This window comes from Suncus etruscus, chromosome 1 (assembly GCF_024139225.1).
Source record: "Suncus etruscus isolate mSunEtr1 chromosome 1, mSunEtr1.pri.cur, whole genome shotgun sequence".
In the NCBI taxonomy this organism is placed as follows: Eukaryota; Metazoa; Chordata; class Mammalia; order Eulipotyphla; family Soricidae; genus Suncus; species Suncus etruscus.
The window spans coordinates 142,868,150-142,881,097 of record NC_064848.1 but is presented as its reverse complement, the minus strand read 5'-3'; the positions used below and the strand labels follow the sequence as shown (position 1 = coordinate 142,881,097).

The window sequence follows — 12,948 nt, the reverse complement described above, 5'->3', positions numbered from 1 at the left end:
ATAAATAAATAAATAAAAAATACAAATGCTAAATCACCATTCCACTTTCTGGTATTATTTTCATTATCTCATTTTTAAATGATACTACTGTCACTAAGATAATTAGATTTTCAATGGACAGATTTTCAATGTCCATTTTTAATGAAAATCTATTCATTAAACCTGATCAGTAATATTTTTCAGAAATAAACTGTTACAAGTTGAGGAGGAGAATAATCAAATTTCTTTCATCTAATTTAGGAATTAAGAAAATAGCCATCTAATTAATTGGTATTTTATCATTAACTTTATTCTTAGTTTCTATTTAACAATGGTTGTTTTGGTCATTATCTTCTTTTTTAAATTGAAGGCACTTTTATTTATAATATTGTTAACGACCAGGTTTCATGCATAAAATATTCCAACATCACACCCACCACCAAAATGCCTCACCTTAACCATCTATCCACCCAAGTTGTAAATCAATATTTAAAAAAAAATTCCAAACCAACCCACTTCAAGCAATAAGACCAATTCAGCAAAAATGAATGAGGACTACCATATTGTTATATGTACTAAGGTATCTGAGTTCTATTACCAAAATAATTACTAAGAAATTAAATTAATAAATTCAAAGGCGAAAATTTTGACTATGTCTCTCCAACAATCTCCACTTAGCTAATGAATAAACAGAAATAATTTCCTACAAATTTGGAATTTGTCAAAACTCCTAGAATACATCAGAGACAAATGCAGAAGAGTACATAAAAAATAACTTTCAATTCCGTCTGTCAAGATTCAAAGTCAAGATGACTTTGATCAAAAGAACTGAATCAACATCATATACAATCATTTAGTGCCACTTCTTTAAATTATATCTCTTGGGAAAAAATAGTCTCTCAAAAGAAGAGCAATTTTAAAGAGAGGGATCTGTTAAAATATAACTTTGGAAAATACATGTATACCAATTTATTTGACACTATGTGTACTTTAGCATATTGCAGTTCAGAAAAGTCCAAAAATATAAAAACGATATTCAGTATTGTTTAACAAGAGGTTTAGACTGGGCTTTTTGCTATTTTGGGGAGAGTGTATTTTTTTTATCTTCCCCCACTGCCTGCCAGCCCCCAATTCTATCTTCCCCGTTAGTAATCATGATTCTGCTTATATTTACTAGAGCACAGGTATCTGATAGATCAAGAATTGACAAATGCCAATTTACTAAAAGAATAATTATGGATACATATATATGTACAATATTGAAAAATCAAAAGGCAAGACAGTAAATCTAAAGATTTAGTCTTTAAAGATTTACTCTGTAATAATCTATATATTTTTTTTAAATCAAGGGAGAGCACGAATGCAATCCCCCACTACCACAAATTATGCAATCGAGTTTCCCACGTTTGGGGAAATCACAGGGGTCAGAATACCCGGAGTGCAATGGGTGAGCCTCGCCCTGGGGAAACCACCTTGGTGATCATGGTATCTCCCCTGCCAGGTAAGTATATAATCTATAATTTTTATGACTTTAGGTAAGCAATTCAGCATTCTGGATCTCAAGTTATCCTAAAATTAAGAATATCTCTCACCACTATTCAATACATAATTGCTGCAATATACTTCACTTGCTATGGTCAATGATGATTTTTGTTCATTATACCAAAATCAACCATCTAGTGAATGCACATGCTCTCTCAGCTTGAGTTCCTGGAGATGAGCTTTCTATAAAGGAAATATATCCAGTTTTCAATGTACATACTTAGACATCATTACAGAGTGGTATTAGAGAAATAAGCACTTATTCACTTTAAAGTATCATAGGACACTCTTGAGAGCAGGGATCCAGAAGGACATTATTTGCAAAAAGGGACAAAGAGGAAGTGCACTGTTGTTGAATAAAAATAAAAAAAAATAAAACCCACAAGTTGATTGAGTCAACCTAGGCATGTTTCTAACCCCTCAGGCAGATGAGTCTGATGAAGCTGGGTAGCTGTAGAGAAATAATACATCAGGCAGTCAGAAAAGATATTCATTGGAGTCTGCTTGCTTTATTTTCTCATGGCCTTTCTCTACAATGTGCATCCTCTCTCTCAAGTCAGCCTACCTTCCATCTGCTTTTCCTGAAGAGCTCTGTCCCTAGCCCTCAGGCAGACTCCTTTCTTTATATTCCAGAACCCCATCCACCAAGGTGGGGAAGGTCCTTGTAATCCAGGTGAACATTAAGGAAAGTTAGGGGAAGAGCTGTTTTGCTTTTACCTAGGTTCACTTCATAAACCATAACAGTGAAAAATTGAAGAATACAATTTTTAAGACTAAATAATTTGGACCCATAATATCCTAGGCTTCGGCTTAGGGGCTGAACAAAAACAGGGAGGTAGTGTTACAGTAGAAGACTGAACACCACAACAACTATGGATAGGAACCTCTAGAACCTAGAGATTCTATCCTAGACCCTGAGCTATAACCTGCGCAAATACCAAGATCGCTAGCTACAGTGGCTTGATTTTCTCACACACAACCGAGAAGAAACTTTCCTGGCATCACAAAAAAACCTTTGGGATGAGGTAATGAGTATATATGGGGCCAGGGGTTGATCCCATAATGGTATGCTTCAAGGATGGAGAAACCCTGCATCTCTTAGGCCATGGGAATTCCCTTTCTTCCCCAGTGCTTACTGTGCCTATGCAAAAAAAAAAAAAAAAAAAAGTGGGGGGAACGCCAAACCCTACCACTCCAGCACCCATACTTTTTCTTGTTTTGTTTCGATTTGTTAGTTTTTGACTTATTTTCCTTCTCTTTTTTTCTTCCACTTTTCTCTTTCTTTTTCACGCTTGTGGTTATTATTTAGAGATTTATTTTTATTTGCCGGGTCCATTTTTTTCTTTTTTCTTCCATTTTTCTTTCTTTTTTTTCTCTCTCTCTTTCTTTTTTTGGTAGTTGTCACCAAATTTTTTTCTCCCCTTTTTCTTATTCTTTTTATCTCCAATGACGGTGGAATGGATGCTCAATCTACAACAAGCTGTAAAGTGGAGACCAGTTGCACTAGCATTCTGGGGGTAGAGGAGGGAGATATGGGATGCATACTGGGAACAGAGGTAGAGGGAGGACAGCACTGGTGGTGGGAATGCCCCTCATTCATTGTCACTATGTACCATAAATGATGCAGTGAAAGATTTGTAATGCACTTCGGTCACAATAAAACTTAAAAAAAAAAAGACTAAATAAAAATATATCCTTCCATAAATGCATTTCATACTAGTGTCTTTAATGGGTGCTTCAATTCTACTCATGAAAATATTGCTAACAGAGCCAGGAATATGGCTCAGTGGGAAAGTACATGCATGAAGTGAGGACCTGGGAACAACACCAGACACAACAAAGAAAAGGAAAGATATGGAAATACTGACATTTTAATCAGAGTGGTTCCAAATGAGGTGAATAGGGAAAATAAACAAAAGAAAACTCATAAGAGCAGCTTAAGAGAGCTGAATTTTATAAGAAGAAATGCAGGCATTATGTTGGAAAGCACAAACTTGCTTTTTAAAAAAAAAAAATTGGGCTGGGGTCTGAGTGGTGGTGCAAACTTAAGGCATCTGCCTCAGGCACACTTGTTTTGTTTAGTTTTGAACAAATGAGGGAGGGTAAACATTTCTTTATTATGTTAAAATTGGGGAGAGGATGTTAAGATTGTCTTCTGGTATCAGGAATCTATGAAAGACATCCTTTTGAGTTAGGATCCTTTGAATTACAGGCACCATCTAGATCACTCTAGTGACATTCCGTACTGTCACTTTTCTTGTATATGTCCATATTTCCACTTTCTTGCATGTTCCTCTTTTGTCCCTCTCACTGATATACAGAGAAGGCATAAAATAAAACGCAAAAGTCACAGTTAATTAGGGAAAGAGCATGCCTATCAAATCACAAATCTCCAATACCATCCACAATCTTTTCTGAACTAATTATGTGGATTTGTGTAAATTTATCTCTCTAGGCATGGCACAAGAAAAACAGCATCTACTTTAGTGGATCTTTAAAATATGTTGTATATGCACAGTGGAATACTATGCAGCTGTATGAAGTGATTAAATAATGAAATCTGCTGCAACATGGATGAAACACTAAGATACAATGTTAAATTTGAAGTTAGCTAACAGGACAACCACAAAGTGATTTCACTTATGTGTCATATATAGAATAACTGCAAGAGGGAATGAAACGCTTTAAAGAAGGGATGCCTAGGTTACACTTGGCCCCATATTATAAAAGGAGAAGAAATGGAATCAAGGGGGCAGAAGACAATAGATTGGAAGCATGGGAGCAGAGGAAAAGAAGATCTAAGTGCTTCAGTGATGTAGCTAAATTTTCAAGCCACAGTCGACAACACTGAAAACAAGAGATCCAGTCATCAACAACAAAACTTACAAAATGTGGCTGTCAGGGCAGCAGTCTAAGAAGCAAGAGAGTACAAGTGTGGAACCAGGAAATCCTGGTGGAGGGTGAATGACCTTGGTGCTGGGATGGGTGATAGAAATGTAAAGAGATTTTTACAAAGATAATAGAATCTGTTTTCACAAATGACTGTAAAGTTATAGTCTTCTTTGCATTGCTTGTCTTTCCTTAATCTTTTTTTATATAATTATCTTTATTTAAACATGATTACAAACATGATTATAGTTGTATGATTACAGTCATGTAAAGAACACCCCCCCTTCACCAGTGCAACATTCCTACCACCAATTTCCCAGATCTCCCTCCTCCCACCCCCCTACACCTGTACTCGAGACAGGAGCATTTTTTCTCTACTTTATTTCTATGGTTCTTATTTATTATTACCAAATAAAACAAATATAAAGAATGATAGCAATAAAGTTAATGATATAAGATGAAGAAGAAGACTAATAATGATGGAAAAAGAATCAGTCCTTTTTTCTTCACCCCAGAGGGAATCTTGGCATACCCTGAAAACTCTTCTAAAGGGCAGCTTCTCAGGCACCAGATTTAATATACAAAGAGAATGAGAATGCCCAACAAAAGGGCCCAAGGTATTTAATGTCCTCTTCCCCACCCCACCCAAGTATTTAGGCTTCAGCTATTTCCAGACTAATGCTCAGAACAAATTTCCTAAAGCAGATAACAAGTGAAACACAAAATTAGTAAGCAATAAATGTTTATTAGATGAATAAACTACAGATAGCTGACTGTGCCATTTGTTGTATGTGCCATTTGTTGTATCACTTAAAAAGAAAAATTCACAACACTAACAATCTCCCGGACTCAGGACATGGACTAATCAGACTTTTGTCTTCAGTGTCTAATCAGGGAGGCTGACAAGTAAACAAACAAATTAGAGTAAAATAGTGATAAATGTGCCAGTAGAAGCAAAGCAAAAAGAAGAGAGGGAGTTAATGTGCTACTTGAAGACAGCTAATTTCAAAAAATAAAAATCAATAAAGTATTTTACTTCAATGTCAATAACAGTAATCCTGAAAGATTACAAGAGACCAAACTTTCAAGGCAGTATCTGTTTCTCTCTCTCTCTTTTTTTTAAAATAATATTATGCTTTAAGGCATACCAGCCTTGACTAGGAGCATGTGTTGATTTTTAACCAGGAAATAAACAGTAGAGATAACCTCTGAAAAGTAAAAAATTCTCGTCTCATATTTTTTTTTTTTTGTGGGTCACACCCAGCAGTGCTCAAGGGTTACTCCTGGCTCAGAAATCGCTCCTGCCAGGCACAGGGGACCTTATTAGATGCTGGGGACCGAACCCAGGTCCATTCTGGGTTGGCCATATGCAAGGCAAACACCCTACTGCTGTGCTATCACTTCGTATTTTATTTAATATAAATTATTTAAGCACCATGATTACAAACATGATTGTAGTTGGGTTTCAGTCATAAACAGAACACCCCCCCCCTTCACTAGTACAACATTCCAACCACCAGTGTCCCCATCCCTCCTTCCCTTCTCTTGCCTGAATTTGAAACAGGCATTTTACTACAGTTATATATATTTTTAAGTTTAGTAATCTGTTTTTGCTTCTTTCTTTTTTAAAGGATAAGTGTTAAAAAATACAGTAGTAACGGTGTGAGAGTGACAATCGCCATTGTTTGCACAGACCCAGCAAAACATGGGGAAAACAAACAAAAAAAGCCTCTACCTAATTACAAGGAGGCCTCACCCCTGAAGTTTTTTGGCATAGGACCGACTCTGGGCTCCAGGCATACCAGGCTGCCCAACCCGAGTCAATCTCTGTGGTCCCAGCAAAACTTTTTCGTACATTAGATGTTGCTGGTGCCAGGTTCCTGTAGTTAAAGATTCTGGTGTCTGCGCATTTCCTCTTTGAGTCAGGTTGATGTGGAGTGTCCTCTAGTTTCACTTCACCATTAGATGAGGGGATGCCTGCCCTGAAAGCAGGTTGTTGCTGTTGATAAGTCGTCCGGGTGTTAAGAGAGCACTCTTTGGAGTAAGTCAATGCCTTAGCAGTGGTAGGGTCTTCCCTGGTAGAGGTTTACTTCCTGGTAATGTTATAGTAAATAGTAGTTGTTTCCATAGATGGTATCCATGGTTCAGGGGTGTATAGGCAATGCTCATTCTTCTGAGGCCTGAGCCAAGTTATTATGCCAATGTTCAGGGTATAAGGCCTAACTGCATTACAAAATTTGTGTTCCCATCTCTATTAGATAAGAACTTCTTTGCATAATGTAATATTTTCCCATTTTAATGTATCATTCAGTATTTTTATTTTTTTTCATATACAACCATATCAAGTCAAGCAATTCCTGAAAACAGCCCCATTTCAGAATAACAAATAATTTGTATTTGGGGGGGAATATTCCTGGTACCAGATTTTGGTCCATTCATGGCATCCAACATTGTGGATGTTCAAATGCCCTGATAAGGTGCAGAAGAAAGGTGGGGAGTCAGGTGACCAAGCTAATTTAACTGGCCATTTTAAGTCTTGTCCACTAAAAAGCTTACATAAACAAAGAGGTGACCAGAGTGGAAGATAGCAGCAGATCAAAGGAACCCCTTTACTCTTTGCCCTTTCCCCTATTTCCAGACAGAATATAGGCACTGGGTATCTCCTTCATCTGCTTGTGACCTTGGCCAGAGAGAGACTAAAGAAATGAAAGGGGTCAAGAAGCTGCTGAGGTATAGCAACAGAAAGAAAGCAGCAAGACCAGCAAGGGGACATAGGTGACAAAGTTCTAGCTGCAGACCTTAAAACAGAATAGCATATGCTGGCTAGAGAATTGCACAGGGACAAGACTGGACACTGGAGTTAGCAGATGCAGGGAGACAGAATATGTGTCATTGTATTCTGGACATGTGGAAGCATCTAGGGACAGGACAAAAGCTGTCATACATGTTATAAGAAGAGGCCTGGGCATGGGGGAGGGACCTGAACTCATGAACTTAAAACTGTACAATAAACTTTAACTACCTAAGCAATTGAATTTTCTATCCACATCTTTCTTATAATTTTCAAGAACTATGAGCTCAGGAATAAATCCACATGCCTAATAACAGCCCCTTGAAGGACACCTTTAGTAATGATGGCCAGAAAAGTTAGTGTCATTCTCCCCTCAACGATTATCAACACAGACTAATTAATTAAGCTGTTAAAGACTTGGATGAGGCCTATTTTTCACATAATCTCTCAAGAATGAAAATGAGTTAGGAAAGTCCCTCTGGAGGGCAGAATGTTGACTCCTGCTTATCTGCATAATTTACTTTATCTAAAATAAACAGACCCCATCTCCAACTGCTTCTCTTGGCAAATATCATTAGAACAGAAGCAGCCAATCATGATATAAAGGTATAACTCTACTCCTCTGGTTGCAAGGGGGAGTATGGAAACCATATCCTAATTCGTGAAATAAGCACAGTACTCTTACTTCAAACTGGAACACCCTTCACAAAGGACAGCAAGAGTTTTTGAACAATTACAACCTGCAGACCCAACTCCAGTACTAGGCTCACAGATTTGATGGGGAGTGAGCTGAGCTGCCATTTATAACCAGGGGTCCCCTGCATCAACGACTCCCATTTCCTATCCAATCTTAAACAACCCTGCATTCAGGCCATATTCCACTACCACTTAGCTAAGAAGTTTTTCCTCCACAGCTTCCCAGAGGTTCTTTCTGACTCTTCCTACCCTCCTTCCCCTGTACAGAGTACAAACCCCTTTTAGGAATCTCTTATGCTGGAACTAACTGAGACTTGAGCTTACAAAGTTATCTGTCTGTCTCTGCATGCTGCACTTTACATAGATAACATTTTATACACCCTTACTAGTAAATATAGTGTGTACATATGTGTATGTGGTGCATTCCAGGACTTTAACTCAGGATCTCACACATGCAAGGGCTGTACTCTATGCCAGAGTGACAACGCTGGCCCTTTGCCTTTTTTAAAAATTATTTTAAAACATTTTGTTTATTGTTTGTTGTATTTGTTTTGGGGCCACATCCAGCAACACTCAGGGGTTACTCTTGGCTCTGTGCTTAGAAATCATTCCTGGTAGGCTTGAGGGACCATAGAGAATGCCAGAGATTGAACCTGGGTCGGCTGCATGCAAGACAAATGCCAAACCTACTATGCTAACACTGTGGCCTCCTATTTTTAAACATTTAAAATTTTAATTTATTTTAAAATTTTCGCCACACCTCACTGTACTCAAGACTTACTCTTGGCTCTGCACTTCCCCTGGCACTGTTTGATGATTGAGATAAATGTGTCCATGCAGAAGGTGGGCTTTTAGCTCAGTGGCCCGCTTGCTCTTCAGTCAGGGCTCTTGATATCCCAATGAAGAGAGTGTTCAAACTACTGACATTCTCACCAAAGATCAATAATCTTCTAAAGAATAAGGAAGAGTGTATTATTTAAGCTCCCTGGATCTCAGTTTCCCCTTTAGAAATAACACTATTAGTATGGTACTCACAGGACAACTGTGAAATTAAAATAATAATGCATAGGGGGAAGTGGTTCACCTGTTTCCTAATGCATAAAAAATGCTCTCTTTACTATAAAAAAGGGATCTCTTTACTACAATTATTTTTAATTCTGCTTCCTTTCAACCTTGTTCTATTTCTGTGTTTTGGATACTGTTGTTGCAATGACCTAGGGTTGCATACACAGTTGGTTGTGAGGCTCACATGTCTCAGCTGTGGTACATAAATATGGGACAGTGGTAATGGCACAGTTTTGGTCCGCATGCTTGCCAGTTGCCTCACACCTAAGCTTTGGTGTTTCCATATGCTTGATTGTGGGATACTATATGTTCCTAACATCACTTTAGCTATATAACACAAGGACTGTGCTGGGGTCAGGAAGGCAGCAAAAGGGAACCAAACTCTTGGATCACATTTTCAAAAGAGCTTCAGTTGACCACTAAGCTACGCAGAGGCCCAAGGTACCCTTTATTATGTCACAGACAGCGTTATTCATATTTTTTGATTTTATGGACAGGGATGGTATGATTCCAGAAAGGCCTTGAAGAAAAAGATGCCAAATTTCATACCTAGAGCAATACTGATTATTTCTGAATATAAGTTTATTATAAAATTTAGAATGGACTAGTAGCTCTTTGATTTTCACAATAATTTAATCAAAAATCTGAGGAGTGGTGGCTGAAAAGAGAGAAGAGAAGATGGCCAAAGTGAATTTGTTCCTGTAACAAAAACACCTTCCTCCTGTCCTGGTGCAGCAATGACTCTGGCCAGACTGGTTTTTCTGTGAAAGGATTTAATAGGACAAAACAGGTAGGAAGAAGGCCAAGGACTTACAACAAAGCCATTCAAAAAATCCAGCAATCGTCATCAACACAGCAGCAATATCAACTGCTACCACACAAACCAAACAACCAATCAACCAACCAATCAACCAACCAACCAACCAACCAACCAACCAACCAACCAACCAACCAACCAATCAACCAACCAGCCAGCCAGCCCACCAGCCAGCCAGCCAGCCAGCCAGCCAGCCAGCCAGCCAGCCAACCAACCAACCAACCAACCAACCAACCAACCAAGGAACAAACCCAACTCCAGCTTGGTTTCTTACGCTTCTGGGGCAACTGATTCTCAATTTGATAGACAGGAGTCTCCAATTGAGAAGATTCTTTGCTTTTAAAGCAAACAGACTGATGCCCTTCTTAGGATCAATCTAAAGAACTCCATCCGGGACTGGAGAGATAGCACAGCGGCGTTTGCCTTGCAAGCAGCCGATCCAGGACCAAAGGTGGTTGGTTTGAATCCCGGTGTCCCATATGGTCCCCCGAGCCTGCCAGGAGCTATTTCTGAGCAGACAGCCAGGAGTAACCCCTGAGCACCGCCGGGTGTGACCCCCCCCCCCAAAAAAAAAAAGAACTCCATCCAATGTGGAGAGAGGGGCCTGGTTACCATCTGTGGTGCACAGACCATCTGGGATTGGTTTCATTTTTCCTCTCACTCAACAAAAACTTCCTGAGACCCTAAAAAGTTCAAAGACTCCCTGAGAGGCAGGAGCTGTGCTGGAATTGTACACTAATGAGTGAGCTCAATCTGAGGGGAGAAAAAGAACAAAACAGGCTTGGTGAAGTGCTGGCTTGCATTAAAAACTACAGAGTACGCAGTTTTGTTAACAATGTTCTTTGGCAATTGCAAATGGAATGTATGTCAGAGAACTCCAGTTTATAACTGACGTCCATATAATAAAGACATTCTTGATGATTATTATTGATTTGATTACTTTTATCCTACTTAGGATCACTGTTGTCAAGGGCAGGCTTGATCACAACTGGTTTACAAATATTTTAAAATGTAAATACTCACAGACAAATTTTATAGCTTCGTTATTTGTAAGGAGATAAGAAGTGAATAATCATGCAAAGGACTCTATTGAGCCAAACCTTCCATCAGTCATTACTGCTACTTACTTAAGAAATGACTTACTTCAGTTAAGTATTACAATTTGTATTGGTTTGATTTTGCTTGTTAACTTTCTAGTCTGCCTCTCCTGATTATATTTAGAAGCTGAAGATATAGGCCACTACATATCCCCACTAGATACCCCAACACATACCCAGCACAATAGATCCATTTTTGGCTTTCGGATGATGATATTAAATAACAGATATTAGAAAACACTTATCAGTAGAATTCTATTTATTGCTATATTAATTAATTCAATGAATTTAGACACTATCTATTACGTGCCAAAGTATTGTGTCCAAGGCAAGTTTGAGATAATATTCCACTTTCAGAAATATTTTCTTAGCAGAGGGTAAATATTTACATTATGAGTCCATAGAAACCACTCTGATGTCACAGGATTGGTCATTTTTCAGATCGAGGGTCACACTCAGCATGGTTCAAGGTACCTCTTGGTGATGCCTGAGAGACCCTGAAGGTTTGGGGATCAAACGCTCCTGCCTGCTAAGTATGGTCACAGACCCTTTGAATCCTCTCCCACAGGGGTGGTTTTTAAGTGCTTGATTATAATACCAGGAGACTAAATGGCATTTTCCTAGTCCATCTGTGACTAGATGACTTTTTGTTTGTTTTTTTGTTTTGGGGCCACACCTGGCGGTGCTCAGGGGTTACTCCTGGCTCTACACTCAAAAATCACCCTTAACATGCTCGGTGGAACCATATAGGAACCAGGTATTGAACCCAGGTCAATTGTGTGTGAAGCTAATGCCTCAACACTTGCTCTATTACGCCAGCCCATAATGATTAAGGCTAAAATTTTCCCTATTGAACTTTTGAAACATAGTTTTATTTGCCTTTTCTTCTGTTAATAACTTCACTTTGATGGTATAATTTATGAAGCACCCCTAATCACTGGTGGGAAAGGACAGCAAGAAAAATAGGAAGCTCTTTTAAGGAAGATGAAGCATGTTAGTCTTAATGCAGAAAGAAGAGATGACCAAAGGTCCAAAGAGGCAGAGTCAGCCCCACATGGCCCTAAAGTGAGAAGGAGAAAGGAGTGGTAAGGTGATGAGGACTGGATATGTGAGAAGGACAACTGGGAGCTCTTTTTAGCCAGCTGTTGTGGCTGTGACTTCCACAGAATGAAAGTTATCCAGAGAAGGTGTTTAAAATGTTTTCCTATGGCAATGTTGGTTTTTTGTTTTGTTTTGTTTTGTTTTTCCCATTCTTGCTGTGTCTGGCTGTGCTCAGGGCTTATTTCTAGCTCTCTTCTCAGAGATCACTTCTGGCAGTGTTTGGGGAACCATAAAGAATGCTGGGGTTAGAACCTGGGTATGACACATATATGCCCTAATAGCTGTAATCATGCTCTGGATCTCGGAAAGGGAATTTTTTAAATTTTGAGAGCTTTCTCCTCTTCAAGAACAGTTTTACCAGTAGTACAACTTCCAATCTGTAATGGGCACATGGCAGCCATTTCATGTGTGTGCTGGAGAAAAGTACAGACAGAGGAGGAGCTGTTGGAGTGAAAGTGGGAAGAATTAGGAGGAGATGAGTGCACATCAAGGAAGGAAGATTCCTGGAGTCAGAGGATTTCAGTGCAGGCACAGACCTGTTGAGTACAGTTGACCAACACATTACTAGATGTAGAGGATATCTGGGCTATACAGGAGTTAATTTTCACTTGACCAACTGCAGTCACTTTGGACAAGAGAAGAACCATGTACCTTCTACATAAGGAAGAAAGTATATAATAAATGACAGAATAATAAATAATGAGTATCAAAGGGCATCTGAACAATGTTACATATAAAAAATTCTGTGGATGTCAGACTGCTAGATGAGATGCCAGTGGTTAATTTCAAGACTGGCCACACTAAGCTTTCCCCAGTCATGGGATTCTGATTGGAATGTCAAAATAGTCACACTGGATTCAAGGAAATATCTGCTGAAAAAGGAAAGATAGACCATAGAGGTATATGCCTTCTGAAATGTTTAAAATGAAAGGCAAGTGAAATCATGTTTAAAGAGCTTCTTTTTGTAAAAC

The 12,948-nt window shown here is 38.7% G+C and overlaps 1 protein-coding gene and 1 non-coding gene across 2 annotated transcripts in view; both read right to left on the bottom strand.

The window, feature by feature from the left end:
- EXOC4 (exocyst complex component 4) overlaps positions 1-12,948 on the bottom strand; it is an 871,527-nt gene that overhangs the window by 420,993 nt on the left and 437,586 nt on the right. The window lies entirely within an intron of this gene.
- On the bottom strand, positions 1,325-1,488 carry LOC126027538 (U1 spliceosomal RNA). Its single transcript, XR_007502283.1, has one exon. It is a non-coding gene; the product is annotated as a U1 spliceosomal RNA (small nuclear RNA).